The following is a 17,356-nucleotide window of genomic DNA, read 5'->3' on the forward strand; positions in this document are numbered from 1 at the left end:
TGTGTGTCACTATTGTAAATCAATGCTCTGACTGCAAAAACACTGATATTATATTGTTACATTCTGTCATGGTTTGCCATGGCAGACCCTTTTTGTTAGTTTTGTTTGGCCTTTTCTCACTTCCTGTTTTATTTTGTCGTTGGTTTCCTTTTGTGTCGCAATGTTTTTACTTCCTGTCTTGGTCCTGTTTCTCTGTGTGGTGATTGTCTGCCCCGCCCTAATGTGTTTCACCTGTGTTCAATCACCCTTGCCTCCCTTGTCTATATAGTCTTTGTGCTCCCTTTTGTCTGGGCCGGTTCGTCTGTTGTCTCTGGGTTTGTCCTTAGCCTGTTCATGTCTGTTGATTTCTGGATTTGTTCATCCATGGTTTTCCCTCATGCTGTTCATGTCTGGTTGGTCTTCAGTCCGTTCATGTTGCCAGTTCTTGTCTCCTGTTGTCATTCCCTGTGTTTTGGCCTGTTGTTTAGGTGCTTGTGTTTCCCCGTGCGTCACCTGTGTTTCCCCGTGCTTCACCAATTGTACACTCTTTAAGTTAATAAACCTTTCTGCACCGTCTCCCATGTGTTGGCTGCATTTTGGTCCAGCCTTACCCCTCAAACCCTGATAGTTGTGACAACATTCACTGTAAAAGTCCAGGGATTGAGGGAAATAATAGTGAACAAAATGAGGTAACCGGGCAAAAAGATCCACAGGAAACAGATGCAGAAAAACAAGGGATTTTATCATCAATCAACCGCTACGAGCAAAAAACCCACAGTGGAACGCTGGGAAACTAAACCTGCAATAAACTAAGGCAAGTCAAATTAACAATACACATAAAGTAGTATGAGTATCACTGACATCTTTGATCAAACACTACAGCTGCCAGCAAGCTATCCTAGGGAGAACACACACACAGCTCGTCAGCTGCTGAATGGCCAGGCCTCCTCCCTCAGCCTCCGTGCTCCAGCTCCTGATTGCGAAACAGGGTCAGCTGTGCCAAGTCACCTGCTGGAGAAAAGGGGAGGGCAGAGGGCATATCAGCACACACACACACACACACACACACACACAACACCATGGCACGTGACACTCTCTCCCATAAGACCAGACCACCACACCGTTAGTTATACAAGCTCATAGTTGAACCATGGAGTAAAAAGATGGATGTTAATGAAAATACTACTTACTGATTCCAGTGAGGTTCTGTTCGCAATAGAAAAAGTGACAAAATAAAATATACTATATACTATAAATATGCTGTAGAGCAGACTGGTTCGATATGTGAGTAAGTACACCAAAATACACACATTTTAAAAAAAAAAGAAAAAAAAAAAAACTGAAGAAATGAATGTGAACTAGATTTATTTTCTTCTGTGTGAAGTGAACTTTGAGCCACAGCTCTTGTGAAGTGTGAACTTGCACAAAACTGCATATATCTACATGCATATTATACAATACAACACACACACAAAATGGTGAGTCAGCTCACAGCTTTAGAAGGTTAAATTGTGAGTAGTGATGGAACAGCAGAAAATCCCTGACAACAAAATTAGCACTGTATTCAGAAAACAAACGAACAAACAAACATCAGTCTGTTTGTCAAGATTAATTGGCAGTGAAATTCAGTTTGATACCCAGTGTCACAAATGTTGTATTATTTCTTGTACAAAATGGTAAGGCATGTTGATAGTATATATGTGCAGTGTTGTGTAAATTCACACTTTAAAAGCGCTGTCGCTCAAAGTTCAGTTCACACAGATGAAAATGAACCACTTCCTTTGCTTATTTCTTTCTTTTTTTATTTTTTTTTTTTAACGAGCTGCTCTGAGCTTTTCTTAGTCAGTAGAACATCCGCCTACCCATCCATCCACAGCCCCCCCCGATCATTGCCACATTACCATATACTGCTGTAGAACCACAGACAGCGACCACTTTTCAAATCCAAGAAAAAACAATGTGAGTATATGTTTTATGCGTATATGCTGTGAGTTTGAACTCTGCGGCTCATGGTCTTAACTTTTCTCAATGAGTTCTTGTGACCATCATTCAATCACAGATTCTCCAAAAGACTGGTTGGATGCTTCAACTCGACGTGTTGTTTCAAAATACATTGTCGATGTGGCTGACGTTCGGACTTGGGTTTTTTTTTTTTAGACCTGGTGGAAACAATTTGGATAAAAAAAATGTGAGATTTTTTTTTCTGTTTGAATCTGCACTGATTTTATACGAACTGACTTCAGCTGCACTGTGATACAACGCGGTTCTACTTCTTCTGATGTCTTTTGGTGGTTGGAACACAGCTCTTTGGTGCACGACCTCCACCTTCTGGTATTCACGTTCATTAGTAGCAAATGAATATGTTCAGTTCACCGTCCACCAAAGCATGAGTGTGTTCAATGAACAGCGATCATTCAGTGTATTCATATAGACTGTGTATGTGTCCTGTACATCGTAATGTGTCCGACAGTAGGACCAGTGACTACATAAACACTGCAATTCAGCCTTGAAAGACACGTTATCTGTTTTTGGTACCAGATTTCTAACACCACATTTCCTGATGCTGTCACTTTTCGAACAACATAATTTTCCTCCGAGAAGCCATCTCTCCTCTCCATCTGCTCACATGCCACTCTAACAGGTTTAAATGTATGAGACCGCAGCAGAAATCATTCAGCGCTTCTCTGTCAGTGGACCAAATTCTCCCACCTGCTTTTCCTGGCATCGCCCGTCTATGTATCCATATGTGTGTGTGTGTGTGTGTGTGTGTGTGGAAATCTGTGCATGTACCTGTGAGTAATGACATGTCTGTTACATTGGAAGCAGTGGGTCAGTGGTGTGGGTTCATGCCATGGAGGAATGAAGTGCCAAGTGACTGTCCACTCTGTATGGCAGTGAGTCTGGCTTCCACACTGAAAGAAAAGTAGCTCCAGTCTCAGTCTTTTTTTTCTTTCTTTTTTTTTCTTTTTTTTTTTTATGTGATTTTATACCATAAAAACTGTCAAGAGACATGACTCCAGTGCAGGTAAACATCAATATTTATGTGCATATACAATGTTTGGAAATTGTAAAACAAAGAACAGCGGTTTTATTTATATCAGTGTTCATACACACACACGCACACACGCACACACACACGCACACATAACAGGATGCTGTCAGCTTTGGTCACAACAGCATAGTATGTATACAGAAGGTGCTGTCTAGTCTATCTTTACTCCCTGGTGGATTGCACACGCACATATTAATCAAAATGACACATGTTAAGGATAATTACTGTCACCTATTTCCTGTCTGTGGCGATTGTGACTCTACGGGTCAAAAATATCTGAGAAAAATAAAGTATTTGTGAGAAAATATTTTACAGATGTGCAACTCTCATTGCATGAATTCACATTCTGATCTGTAGATGTGCAAGTTTTGTCCATGACTTCACATTATTTGATGCGGGTGTGCGAATGTGTTTTGCACCGCATTCTCTGCAACAACTGTAGCAAAAGTTTGAGAGTATGAGATTCCTAATTTGTGATTTGTAAAACAGGATTTGTGCAACTGTAACGGAGAATATGAGAAGGTGTAACTGTTGTGCTTGTGGGAGAGAAAAAAAAAAAATCCAGACCATCTTTTCTCTGTGACCTCAAATTTACTGATCACCTACATGTGTTACATACAACTACAAACTCCACTGTTACAGGTGCTCGGTTGTTTTGCACCGTAAATACACACACTCATAATTATGCTACTTTCAGGCCTCTGTAGTGTAAGTGAAAGGCATTTTTTCATACTTTAAGACATTAGTCAGGAAGCTAAAGGCTCCTTCTTATCTTAACTAACCTGCTTATAATTCGGCTTTGCTAGAATCCTAATATTTATGTTGAGAACCCTAATGTTTCTAGCTAAACATAGCTTATTAGCCGTATAAGCCAATGCTAATAAGAGTTGTTCAAAGTTGGAAGCTCTCTTTTCATTGTGGCTGTACTGTGAACATGTATTTTCTTTTTTTTTTTTGCCTTTTCTGTGTTGACTTTTTCCTCAAAAGATAGCACAGGATGTGCAGTTTACTAAGAAGAGCTGGACACTGACATTGACCAATCCGTTTGCCAAAAAAGAGACAAAACACACAATGCACAAAGTCAAAGATGAATTTGACTGATTGACCTTCCGTTGTTATTGCTAATATTATTATTTTCAATTTTTCTATAGATATGCAATAATATAAATTCTTTTGGCCACAGCTCGTGGTATCGTGACAGCCCTACATTCTACATTTGATTAGAGCTGCTTCAAGACACGTAGCAGTGACTAAATACATTAAAGTGTTTCTCTCTATATATCAGTAAATAATGGTAGTTCAAGGCGGCTTTGACATTCTTTGAAAAGGGTTTTTTACATTTATTTACCGCCATACTTTTGTCAATTTACGAGGTGTTTTCATAGGTTTGGCAAGCATTATGTAGCATTACCACAGGAATTATTAGTACCTGTGAAAGCACTTTTAGTGGAAAGGAAGCATTTTTCATCGCAGTATTATTCCAGGTAGCAGTAAAAGGGTTTAAGTGGGAGTTACAGTGTTGGCAGCAAATATTAAACATTACCAGGCTTCAGTTAAAAGCACAGCATATGCTGTATGTTTTCAATAAATAATCACCATCTTTAAATGCATCCATGTGTGTACCATGAGAAGATAAGACTCCCCCCATACTGCACACACAGTAACGCGCATGCCATTAGGTCGCAGCTGCCTGTACATGTCTAGAATCCTCCCTGGAGTCAAACCATTAGAAAGTGAAACACACACACAGGCTCAGCTGACCCATACATGCTACTGCGGTGTGTGTGTGTGTGTGTGTGTGTGATATTTCAGTGCTGTGTGGGTCATTCAGCTGTGAGGATGTATCTTTACTTATGACCCTAACATGTTAAATGGGAGTACTCTAAACTTCCCTCCATTATAGATGACTGCGGCTTCCCCAGTGTAGCACATTGAACTGCTATGGGCTGCCGAGTGTGACGGGTCAAAAGGCTGAAAGTCAACATGGATTTAGAGACTAAATGACTTTGACCTGTGTGTAGGGGTACTGAGGAGACACACACACACACACACAGACACACACACACACACACACACAAGAACACATTCACATAAGCTACATACATCCTTGTAAGAGTGTAGTCATATAAACAGAGGTTAGAGAGTTTAATAGCATTGAACCAGCAGACGTTAAGAGGTTGAACCATTGTACTCGAGCAGAAATTGCTTCATTCTTGTCTTCAGCGATGTATGATGTATGTGTTTGTGCAGACCCAGTGACATACAAGGTTGGATGGTGGGTCCAGGTGGGCGGGGCTTGGGGCATGGCATACAAGATAACATACAAGATGTACGTTATGTAAATATTACATATTCATGAGCCGCTATCTCGTTTTCTTTAAAAGGAGCTGTTTGTTTAGATACTTCCTAATTTGTTTTAAAATCCAGCATCTGTGGCTGCCACAACTTATCCTTTTGTCTTTGTTGGAAAAAAAAAAAATGGATATAAAAAGAGACAGAAAAAAGATAACAATAGTTGTTTAGCCTGGTTTGTATTTTACTCTGATGTAGAACACTGTTTCAAACTTCAGCAATGGAAAAAGATATCACACTGCCACACTGTTTGACAAGTGACGAGTGTTGAGAAGACAAATACCACAGCAGTTTCACAGACACAGTTTCAAAAACTCACTCACCTTATAACTATAAACAACCAACAACAAAAACCAAAACCTAACCACACAATGACACCGCGACCAGAGCATCAGCTCTTTTCATTATGAGGGTTTAACCCCTCTGCTGAGCAACCACTTACACACAGTAACTCACTGCGTGTGTTTGCGCCTTGACTCCACCTCATTAGAAATAGTGGTTGTCTGTTTAAATGTCTGTCTGTATCTCTCTCTGTGTGTGTGTGTGTGTGTGTGTGTGTGTGTGTGTGTGTGTGTGTCCACAGCTAGTTGACTCTATATTAGTAGACCTCAGTTTGACTGTGTGGCCTGGAGGTTTATTTGCTGAATCGACACAAAGCCTAGTTGGATTACTGAATTATTAGATCAAACTGTTTCTGTGCAGCTAAATTACCAACTTAGCGTGTGTGTGTGTCTTTGTGTGTGTGTGTGTGTGTGTGCCTGTGTGTATGTTTGCATGGGGTATTGAGCAGCGCCAAAAGCAGTTGGTGCTAATGAACATCACAAACAGTCCACATTCACATACTATTGATACCGAATATAGACACACACACACACACACACACACACACACACACACGCTGTTTATTTTTTAATAGCATGAAATGGTTTGAACTTGTAATAGTATTGTAATTTAACAAGGCTCTGTGTCAATACACCACATTAGAGTTCAGACCACAAATTCAAACTGACTTCTCTTAACTACAACACACACACACACACACACATACACACACACACACACACAGACCTTCATACAGCATCGACATTATTTATGCATTTACCACCTTTCACTTATAATTAAACTTGTTGGCATTAGAGGCTAATGGGAAACATCTGAAACAATAGTCACACTGTGAGTCAATGAGCCACGTTTCAGCAGTTAACTGATAATGAATGGTTTTGGGTGAGTTAAGTGTCTCGTTCAGTCATATGAATAATAACTAAACGAATGAATAGACAAGTGGATTGATTGAGGCTCACAACAACTGATTGTTTTAATTATTAATTAGCAGTAGTTTTCAAAAGCGACACCAGCGTTGTTGAAACGCTGATGTGAAGGCAGCGTTCATTTTTATTTTTCTAGAGGAGCAGAAGCAGTTTGTGACATGAAGAGGGAGGACTGAGAGGAAGAGGGAGAGCAGAAAATAAAAACAGCAAAAGGGGTTAAAAAAGAGTAGGGTAAAACGGGACAACAAATAAAGATGAAACAGAGGAGGAAGTGGGGAAGAAGCATAGAAGAGAAGGAAGAGGAAGGAAGAACTAAGGATTAAAGTATAGGGAAAGTATAGGGAAAAAAGGGAGGGTAGGAACAGAGACGGTGGACAGAAAAGGCTGACCAAAAAGAGATAGTGAGGAGGTGAAAATGGGTGAAAGGGGGAGACAAACAAAAAGCAAGGGAGCAAATGAACAAGGAGTTATTGTCCATTTAGTTGCAAGAAGAGGAAGATTCAAAGGGAAGCAAACACGGAATGAAAGGAAGCAGAAGGGAAGGATGAAGAAAAAAAAAGATGTAGGACCAAAGAAGAGAAAGAATGTAAAAGGAGGACTGGACCAAAGAAGAAACTGAAGGAAAGATGGATGAAGGATAGGATGGAGAGTGGAAGGAGGGATGGGAAGTAAAGGAGTGCAAGAAAGAAAGGAGGGGCAAAGACGTGAGGAAGGAAGAAAGGGCGGAAGGCAAGAAAAGAGAGATGACAATGTGAATGAAAGGGGGACAATTAAGCTTTGTGTCCTGCTGGCTGCAATGCTGCTATGAACTCTGGAAACAATCTCTCTCCCTCTCTCACACACACACACGCGCACACACGCACACACACACACACACACACACACACACACACACACACACTGTTGTTCCTGATGTCTGACTCAAGCAACCTGCTGGGACAAAGCTGCTATTAAATGGCGGAGCTGTGTCTCTGCGCGCGCTCTGATCTGTCATGTTCTTTGCTCCTCCCTTCATCTCTAACTCTCCGTCTTTCTCTCAGAGTCTCAGTCATTCTCACTCTTTTATTGTGCCTCCACCACTGTCACACTTTTCATATCCTTTAGTCGTCACCCACCCCACCCCCCACCCCCCACCCTCCCATCTCCTTTTTTTTTTTTTTGTCCCCCTTCTCTTATCTTTGTCGTGTCCTCTGTCACATTTATTTTTTGCTGTTGTCACTCTTCCTTTCTCCTTCTTCCGACTGAAACAATGATTCAGGCCGGGGATTTGAGTCCGACCCAGGCCACCCTGAGGTGAGTCACCTGACACACTGTTGCTGTGCCATTAAAAGTAGTGGAAAATATGAACAGAATTACATTTCCTATCTTATCACGGCTCTTTGTGGTACTCTCCCTCTCCTTTCTCCCACGGTCTTACTTACGCCTCCTAAACAAAGTACGGAGGGAGTAACATTGTCTGCTAACATCTCTCCTCCCCTCTTCATCTCTCCCTTCCCCATGTCCCTATTCTATATTGGGTAATGAGTATGCAATTAGGCTGTAAAATGACCCCTTTGTTGTCTCTTTGTGACGACTCACTGCACAGGAGGGTATAATAGTTCCCTCTCTGCATGGCACGCTCCTTCAAATTAGCTGTGCATCAGACTCTCTCTCGAGCTGTCGCTTTTCGACAACAGAGCCATTGTCCAAGCTCTTCAGCGCGCCGGCCGCACACATGTTCCGGTGAAACAAACAGGACCCAAGAACATGCTGTAAATGGGGAGTGAGTGTATAAATATATGTCAGGTGTATAAAAAGAATGAATGCGTGCTCTTTCAGTGTTTTTCATCCGCTTTATGTTTTACTCTGCCACTCCTTTTCTTCATGTCCCTCTCCCACTACAACGGACAGTTTGTAGGGGATAGTTAACATGAGAGAAGTCCATGGAAACGGGTGGAAAGATAACTAAAAGTTTATTGACTTACTTTTTCCAGGGCTTTCGTTGCATCATTGTCTTCATTAGTTTACTCAGGCGTCATGGAGACGGCACATTTTTCTATTAAAACTAGTCTGGTCTTATGATGCATGTCCACCTGAATGTAGCAGGTAGTTGGAGATCCCTTCCAGGTCACCATGGGGTTTAGTCACACCTACTTCCTGGTTTTAATTGTTTGGTGGAAGGCTATATATTCACCTCCATGCTGCTGCTCTCTCTCTCTCTCTCTCTCTCTCTCTCTCTCTCTCTCTCTGCTGCCTGGTGAGCCTGTGGAGTGCTGTCTCTGCTCCATGTTTGTTCTGTTGTTTATTTTGTTAGTTTAGCTATTGTGTTTTGTTTAACTGTGTGTTTAGTTAACTGTTAACTGCTTGGTGCAGCGCCTTGCACTTAGCCTGTCAGTTGTTTTGTTGTTTGCACACTGTTGGCCCTCCTGGTATTGGTTTGGTTATTTCCCCCAAGAGGTTTGTACCCGTCCTGTGATCTAATACGTGTTTTTTCTGTCACAGTACAAGTGCTGTAGGTGGCCGGCCCGACAGTGGAGGGTTTTGGTAGTAGTTTGTGGTAGTTTGGTGGTGAGTTTTGTGGTAGTTGCTTTCACACCCCCCCCCCCCCCCCATAATAATGTGTTTGGTAAAATTTTGCACTTCCTTCACTTTTTTTATTTGCATCCCCTTTGTTGATTTGTTGTGTAGTGTGTAGGGCACCGGAGTGTGGTGAGGTACTCTATCCCAGGTTAAATTTTCTCCCTTTTTTTTTTTATAAATTTGTAATCTTGGAGGAAATCCTTGTCTCAGCCCATCTTCTTTTCATCATCTGTATCAATAAGGTATCTGTGGACTAACTGGTTTTACTGGGGTATTAAAGGGGGTCAGTGACACCGAAATTTTCAGTTAAATCCGGGCCTTGCCACGGCCCGGCCACATGAATATACTTGAAGCAGCACAACTTTTATGTTTCAGCAAGTTGAAAGAAGCTGAAAAATCTGAGCACAATCATCACCAATTATCCCGTTGTTGTTCCCATGGATACTAGTTTGGCTTTCCAACTTACCCCTGCTCCATTCATACATGTAGCCTAAAAGTTACAATCAGGCGCAACACATACAGATCTGAAACGTTAGACCTAGGCATCTGCCCAGGGTCCATGATAACTGAGCGCAAAGTTCCACTGAAGAGGTGCTGAGGAAGACCATGAGGTGAGGTTGAAAGCTCTGGGGAAAAGTTTGGAAGAAGACCTTAAGTTAATCTCTGTCACTTCAAGTAAGGTACTGAAGCATTATTGATGTGCAGCTCCAATACACTACAAAATCATTTCTATTGTAACACTGACAGTAACAACATTGACCCATCTTCCTTTAAAAAAATGAATTCAAGAGCTTTACAATGAGGTGTCATACCAAAAATTCTGCCTCAATATTTTTTTCTAGCTCAAAGCAGATTAGTACTACCAAGGAACTGAAGCCTAAATTACAATGAAAACAGATTCTTGTATTTTTTTTTTTTGTTTGTTTTTGAAAAGAGACTAGAGAGGAAGTCCCTCAAAATGCAGCCTCTTTACTCAAATAAAAAGTAACAAAAAAGCAGAGCGTTAGTCCAACTATCTCTAAGAGATGATACATTAAGTGATGGTGATTTTCATGCGTGTTGCTGTGCACAAAGGTAAGTAAGTGTATATATATGTGTATGTATATATGTATGTATGTGTGTGTATGTATGTATGTATATGTGTGTGTGTGTGTGTATGTATGTATATGTATATATATATATATATATATAGTGTATATATATATATTTTATTTTTAGCATTTTATGGCCATTGGAGCTGCACACAGGGGTTTTTACTATAAATCAAAACCATCAGGCTTTGATGAGAAAACGTAAGTCCTTTCTTTTTTAGTTCTTTAATGTGCTGGCATGTTGTCATCTGCATTTAATTTCTCTTGGGGGGGGGTCATTATGCCACTGTGAAGGTGGTGAGACGTAATCTTTCTTTCATTCTTTTGAATTCCACCAAATGCTGGCATTCAGCCACGGCAGCAGATGAATACCCTATAATGCCGGTACGGTTGTGGGCAATTTAAAGTCTCAAAAGCTTCAATGAACCATCTGCATAAAAGACACGACAATTTAAGCAGTCAAAGCTATTACATATTCCACTGTGCCTGAATACAGATTTATACTGTTTGATGAAGTATCACGAATGCAGACAGAGTACTTCAAAATACAGAGGATATTTTTTTTGCCAACTATGTGTTACAGTCTGTAACATTTAATTAGGCTTTTTACAATTTAATCCACCGTACAGTAAACTGGATATTCAGTGCTCCAGTGTTAAACGACTTTAAAATTAGCTCAAGTCTTTTATTGATCACTTCCCGAGATTCTCCTGATTCAGCTGCTTGAATGATGTCATCATTAGGTGACCTGACTGAAAATGCATGAACACAGAACCGGATGTTAGGTACGGTCCTCTGGAGTCTCTTGAAAGGATTTTTTTCATCATATAGATGGCATGAAAAGATTCTAATTGATCTTGGTTGAATGGGTATCTCCATCCAACCATAAACCAATCCCAGGGGTCCCAATCCAATCCCAATCCAGGGCTGGGTACACCCTGGACAGGTTGTCAGCCAATCACACTGACATATAGAGACAAGCAACCATTCACACCTATGGGAACTTTAGAGTCAACATCTGGATGGAAGCCTGAGAACCCGAGAGAGAGCCCACGTGGGAATGAGGAGAACATCCAAACATTGTGCTCCCACCTATGTAGGCGCATTTTACTTTCATAATAATGTGCCCTTAAAATACCAGTGAAATACTGCACCCTTGACTTAAGACCAGGTTTTTGTTGGTCAGTTGCACAATCGCTTTCCATTGCCTCAAGATGGGCTAAGGTTTAAATATTAATACATTTATATATTTGGTTAGTGTAGTGACATGTGACTTAGAAACAGGAAGTGTTGTTGTCGTGAAGCAGACAAAGCGTGGAGAAGTGAAACTGCTGATTGAAAAGTTCATCCGTCTCAATCCAGCTGTTTCTTTTATCCAAAGTGATCCATACCACCACATATCCAACCCTCACATTACATTAGCAATGCGCCAACAATGCACCAACAATTTGCCTGACCACACCTCATTTTAAGACTAACACGCCCATGGGTGCTCCAGTTGGCGCAAGTGTGTGACAACTGCATCGGTCTCAAACTAGCAAAGACACTTGTGACACAGGGTGCTTCCTGTTTGAAGATTGCTCCGCCCCATTAATCTATAATCGGACATTTGGGAAGTCGTGATTTTGATCACATGACATCACAGCTTGTGTGAACCCATGGTTTTAGTAAGAGATCAACACCCAGTGGACCTTGTGTATCCCACATTATGGCAATTCACGAAATACGTTTTCCTGTAGCTGCTTCTGATGTTTAGCTTACATGATCCTCCAAGCTTATCTAAACCGCCCCTCTCTCTACAGACACACAAACACACTATGTGATGATGCCGCTGAGAAGCCAGTAAAAACTTTGATTAGCCAAACAATCAACCTTTAACCTTTAATCTAATCAAACTAATATTTTCCAGCAAACATTTATAATGAGTGGGCGATTAATATCATTTCTCAGACTGTGCAACTTCAAACATATGTAACATTCACAAAAGATCATGGTGAGGTGAAGACATAGCCTTGAGGTTTGTCGCGCTGAATGAACAATAGGTCTGTGTGTTCGTTTTTTTTCCCAAGATTACAATCTTAATTAGCGGATTATTATCAGCATCCTGTTTGATGATTTCACTGACAAACACATTCGAGCAGCTGCTTTTCTGTCTGTTTGGTTTCCCCATGAGATGGCACGCAGCCATGTATGAACTATTACAAATACAGCCCAAATTTCAGCATCACAGATTTAGCACAATATGGTTTTATTATTATTTATGCAAATTAAAAAGCAATGTTATTAATATACATTCCAAATTAAAATGTTTATTTATTTTTTTTTTTTTCACATTTTCAGTAACATATTGCAAATGCAAATGTGTATGTAGGTGCAGCTAAAGGTGACTGCTGACAGCTGGCCCTCCAGTTGTCTGTGCCGGTTCTTCCGGTTTTATCATAATATGCTGTGTGTTGGAGAAAGATCATTCAAACATTTTTTTTATTTTTTTTTATTTTAATATTTTAATTTGAGGAGGAAAGAGGAAAAAAATGTAAACCACTTGCTTAACGAACTAAGCCAAATGAAATGTGACAGTGTTTCACAAAGCCAAAATAGTCTGTGGGTGTGCTGCTGTTGGGTCCTCACATGATCATTGTAATAATAGGTTTTAATGAGCGTGGCTCCCAGGGCGAGATGATGAGACGATTTGACTCATAATTGGGTCAAGGTCTGAAAATATTTAACAATCCAGAATAATACCAGGACACCACATTATGACAGGAGGCAACCCATATTAACCATCTGCATTTAAAGTGATATATATATATATATATATATATACAGTGGACAGGTGACAAATTAATGGAAAAACCTGAAGACTGACTGGAGGAACAGGATGACAGTGCCTCCATTCAAAGGGCACGAAGGGTCAATAATGGTTAATGGTCAATGGTTTGATGAGTATGAAAATGAAGTCAATTATATGTTGTGGCCTTCACAGTCACCAGGTCTCAATCCAGTCGAACACCTTTGGGATATTTTGGACTGACGTGACCATCAAAACACCGAATGAGAGAATATCTTTTGGAAGAACAGTATTCATCCCTCCAGTAGAGTCCACAGACTTGTGGAATCAACACTAAGGAGCATTGAAGCTGTGGTGTGGTAAGGCCTACAGATCCTCTCAACAGATCCAGATCCTCTGTACCAACATCTTCAGGCTAAATTGATTCATTCACTTTCTCTACCTGCTTATTCCTTTGCTGAGTCAGGTGGGACTGGAGCCTATTTCAGCTTACTTTGGGCTAAAGGCATCAAGACACAGAAAGAAAAGATGGCTGGCTGGTGAAAAATGTAATAAAAATCTGCTTTTTAAACACACAATAAGCACTGGTTTATCTTTCTACTGTTATGTTTATGATTTTTAAAAAATGTGAAATTACTAGATCAATTTATCCCAAAAGTTATGAAGTAAATTTGATGTGGGAGGAACAGGAAAGTCTCTAAAGAAGTGTCCTGTCAATCAAATAAAATCCTTCTGTAAATGAGGGCACAAATATGCACTGAAGTCCCACCCATATAAGGTTTGTACAGCTTAAATGCTACGCATGTCCAGTCAACATGTAACACCTGCCTAAACAGAATTATCAGTCCAGCCATAAGTTGTTTGCACAATCTAAAGGGTTGGTTGAGAGACACGTGCTCAACAAAAATGGATGAATAGTTCTGACTAATGGAGAACAAGAGAGATGCTTTCTTTATTGTGTACTGTAATGGATGTATATATATTGGATAGCAAGATGAATAAAACTGTCCTTTCTGCAAAGTCGGTGAAACAGCCCCCTTACCCGCTAAGTAAAGCAAAGCGTTGCCTAATGACACATCGAAAGAGATGGAGAGCAACATTAGCATTAGCTCTGTCCACCTGATGAGCGTTAACACTTGTCCACCCGGGAGGCGCTTCAGGTGTGTTCATCGGTCGTCCACGTCATGCTCATCTGATGACCCAGATGCGTGTTTCTGTTTGAATCAATCTGCACAGTCTGCACAGGCTGCGTACATGTCTCTTGTTTCACCTGCACCATACCCACATAACCATGAGCTACGGCATGTTTTTATGCCGCAGGTCGCCTTGCTTTTGTTTCATGCATGTAACTGCAGTGATGGTGTTGCTGCTAACGTGCTGCTGTACACTACACCGTTTGAGTAGGTGTTGTGTAAGTCCAGTATTCACTCTCCTTTTAATTCTGTTTTGTTCAACTCCTGACTGAAACAAATGCTGCACTATATTTTCCAGTCACTTGTAGCTAACTTTGTGCGTTGTTCGGTGCTGGGCAGGTATTGTACAGTGGATTTACTTATTTGTTTTCGCTGAGAACAGACCTGGGTGCAGTTGTTGAGTTGGATGATAATATGTTGTCATGGTTTGCCATGGCAGACACTTTTTGTTAGTTTTGTTTGGACTTTTCTCACTTCCTGTTTTATTTTGTAGTTGGTTTCCTTTTGTATCTCAATGTTTTTACTTCCTGTCTTGGTCCTGTTTCTCTGTGTGGTGATTGTCTGCCCCGCCCTAATGTGTTTCACCTGTGTTCAATCACCCTTGCCTCCCTTTTGTCTATATAGTCTTTGTGCTCCCCTTTGTCTGTGTCTGTTCCTCTGTTCATGTCTGGTTTGTCCTCGGTCTATTCATGTTGCCGGTTCATGTCTCCTGTTTAAGTTCTTGTGTTTCCCTGTGCTTCACCAGTGTTGTGGAAGCTCTTTTGTTTAATTAAACCTTTTGCACCGTCTCCCATGCGTTGGCTGCATTTTGGGTCCAGCCTTACCCTTCAAACCGTTACATATGTACCATTTTTAAGAGACGCTCTGTTATGTTTTGGTGACTTTAAGAAAGAAGAGCTGATAATCAGATTTTCCTGGGTGGATAAAATAAATGCTACCCCCATTTAGCAAAAACAAACAAAAGAATGGAGGGTTGAATTTCATGTATTAACATGCATTAATATACCACCCTCTTAAAACATCCCATGTGCATATTGAACCACGGTATTAGACTGTCTGAATAGCTACTAATTATCCTGACATGTTAAAGCCATCAGAACAGCTTTATGTCCACATAAATGCATGTATTACCATCTGTGTGAGCTTCCCCAGACAGCACAACAAGCAGCGGTCTGTTTCGGTGTGTGGGCGTATTTTGATGCAGTGTTTTTCAAGTATCCCTACCCTTATCCCTCCCTGAGGTATTCCAGTATTGTTCCCGTGTGCTAATTGGCTTAATTATAGGCAGTCTAATGTAGAGTGAGGGGACACATCCAAGTCCCCTAGCTGCTCATTCTGTCTGGCTTGCTTCCTTTGTCCACAATATTAGGAGCTGTGCATCAGAATGAACTCAAACACACACATATCCAGGTTTTCTCTTTCTATTAAAAACACATACAGTATATTTAAAGTCACAGGCATGTTACACTTTGTTTGTTATTTAATTATGGTGTAGTTAATATATTTATTAATGAGTGCAGGACAATGCCAGTCCTTCATGCTGTCAGTCATGACACAAATACGTATCAGATGCATTTTATATAAAGTGTATTGAGTAGTTGGAAATTGAGCTTTTCTGCTGTCGACTGCTGCTGTCTGACTATTTCAGATCAATACTTATGGTTGAACACGGAGCATCCTTCGCTCAAGTCAATACAGTAGGTCAGATTAATATAAACAGCAGTACTTTCATATTGGTGCAGTGGAGTGGAGTGTAAACTGATCTTAAAGTTTAAAATGCGTGGACTGCCTGTTTAACTGTGCTGCATCTAGCTATAGCCATCGTGTTGACAGTGTGTAAAACAAGAAGTGCTATAATACTACTCTCCGCAGGTCCTCCCGCCTCCAGAGCTGCAGCTGTAGAGTCTGGATCTGAAACTGCAAACCACCTACTGCCCCCATGATCCTGTTTAACACCTGCTGCTAAAGCTGCTAAAATTTACTATAATTAACAATGATAATCATTAATGTTATTAGCTGTTGTTACTATTTTTATTAATACGAGCACTACAGTTGCCATTATATTACTATTGCTGTTACTGATGCTACTATCACTATTATTAATATTGCTACCATTGCATAGCATGTTCATTCTTTTCCTCTGCGCTCTCTCTCTCTCTCTCTCTCTCTCTCTCTCTCTCTCTCTCTAACCAAACGGGTCAAGACAGATGGGCGCTCGCCCTGAGTTACGGTTCTGCTCGAGGTTTCTGCCTCTTAAAAGGAAGTCTTTCCTTGCCACTGTCGCCTAGCGCTTGCTCTTGGTGGGAATTGTTGGGTCTCTGTAAATAATATTATAAAGCGAAGATGTAGACCTGCTCTATTTGGAAAGTGCCTTGAGATAACTTCTGTTGTGAATTGGCGCTGTACAAATAAAAATTGACTTGACTTGACTAGACAGACTTTTATTTCACTAAAACAGAAAATGTTTTACTTGCAGTGGTGTATTTCTCTACTGTGATATTGTTACTTTTACTTAAATAAAGGATGTGAACACTTCTTCAACACTTACATCATCTTCTCTCTCTCTCTTTCTTGTTTGCAGTTTTCATCTATTGAATTATCTCATCGTCAATATCAATTTTTATGTTGGTCAGGAAACAAGGTGCCGCCACATTGGCCGATTATAAACAAAGCACTCTGAGGACATTTCACATATAGAATATATGCATTTCAACAGTAGGATCTTATATGTTTTATACCAAAACATTATGAATAAACTTATTGCTATGCATAGTTGGGGGCCCTAGGCAGTTGCCAACCCTTTCTAATTGTCCACTCCACCAATTTTTCATGGAGGTTTTCCATTAAAGATTTGTTGTTTCCAAAACTAAATTGCCACATACATAGTGTTCCCAATGCATAATCTTCTCCAAGGGTTTATGTTTATTCTTCAGTATACACTAACAATAAACTTGGAATTCTCAACCTTGATATCTCCCTCCAGCTACAGTGATCAGTGACACACAGCTTGTTTTTCCTGATTTCTTTTGCCCTTTAAAGATGAAAAGGTTTCACATGTTTCAGTGGAAAGCAGT

This window comes from Seriola dumerili, unplaced genomic scaffold, assembly GCF_002260705.1.
Source record: "Seriola dumerili isolate Sdu_G_001 unplaced genomic scaffold, Sdu_1.0 BDQW01000161.1, whole genome shotgun sequence".
NCBI classification, from domain to species: Eukaryota; Metazoa; Chordata; class Actinopteri; order Carangiformes; family Carangidae; genus Seriola; species Seriola dumerili.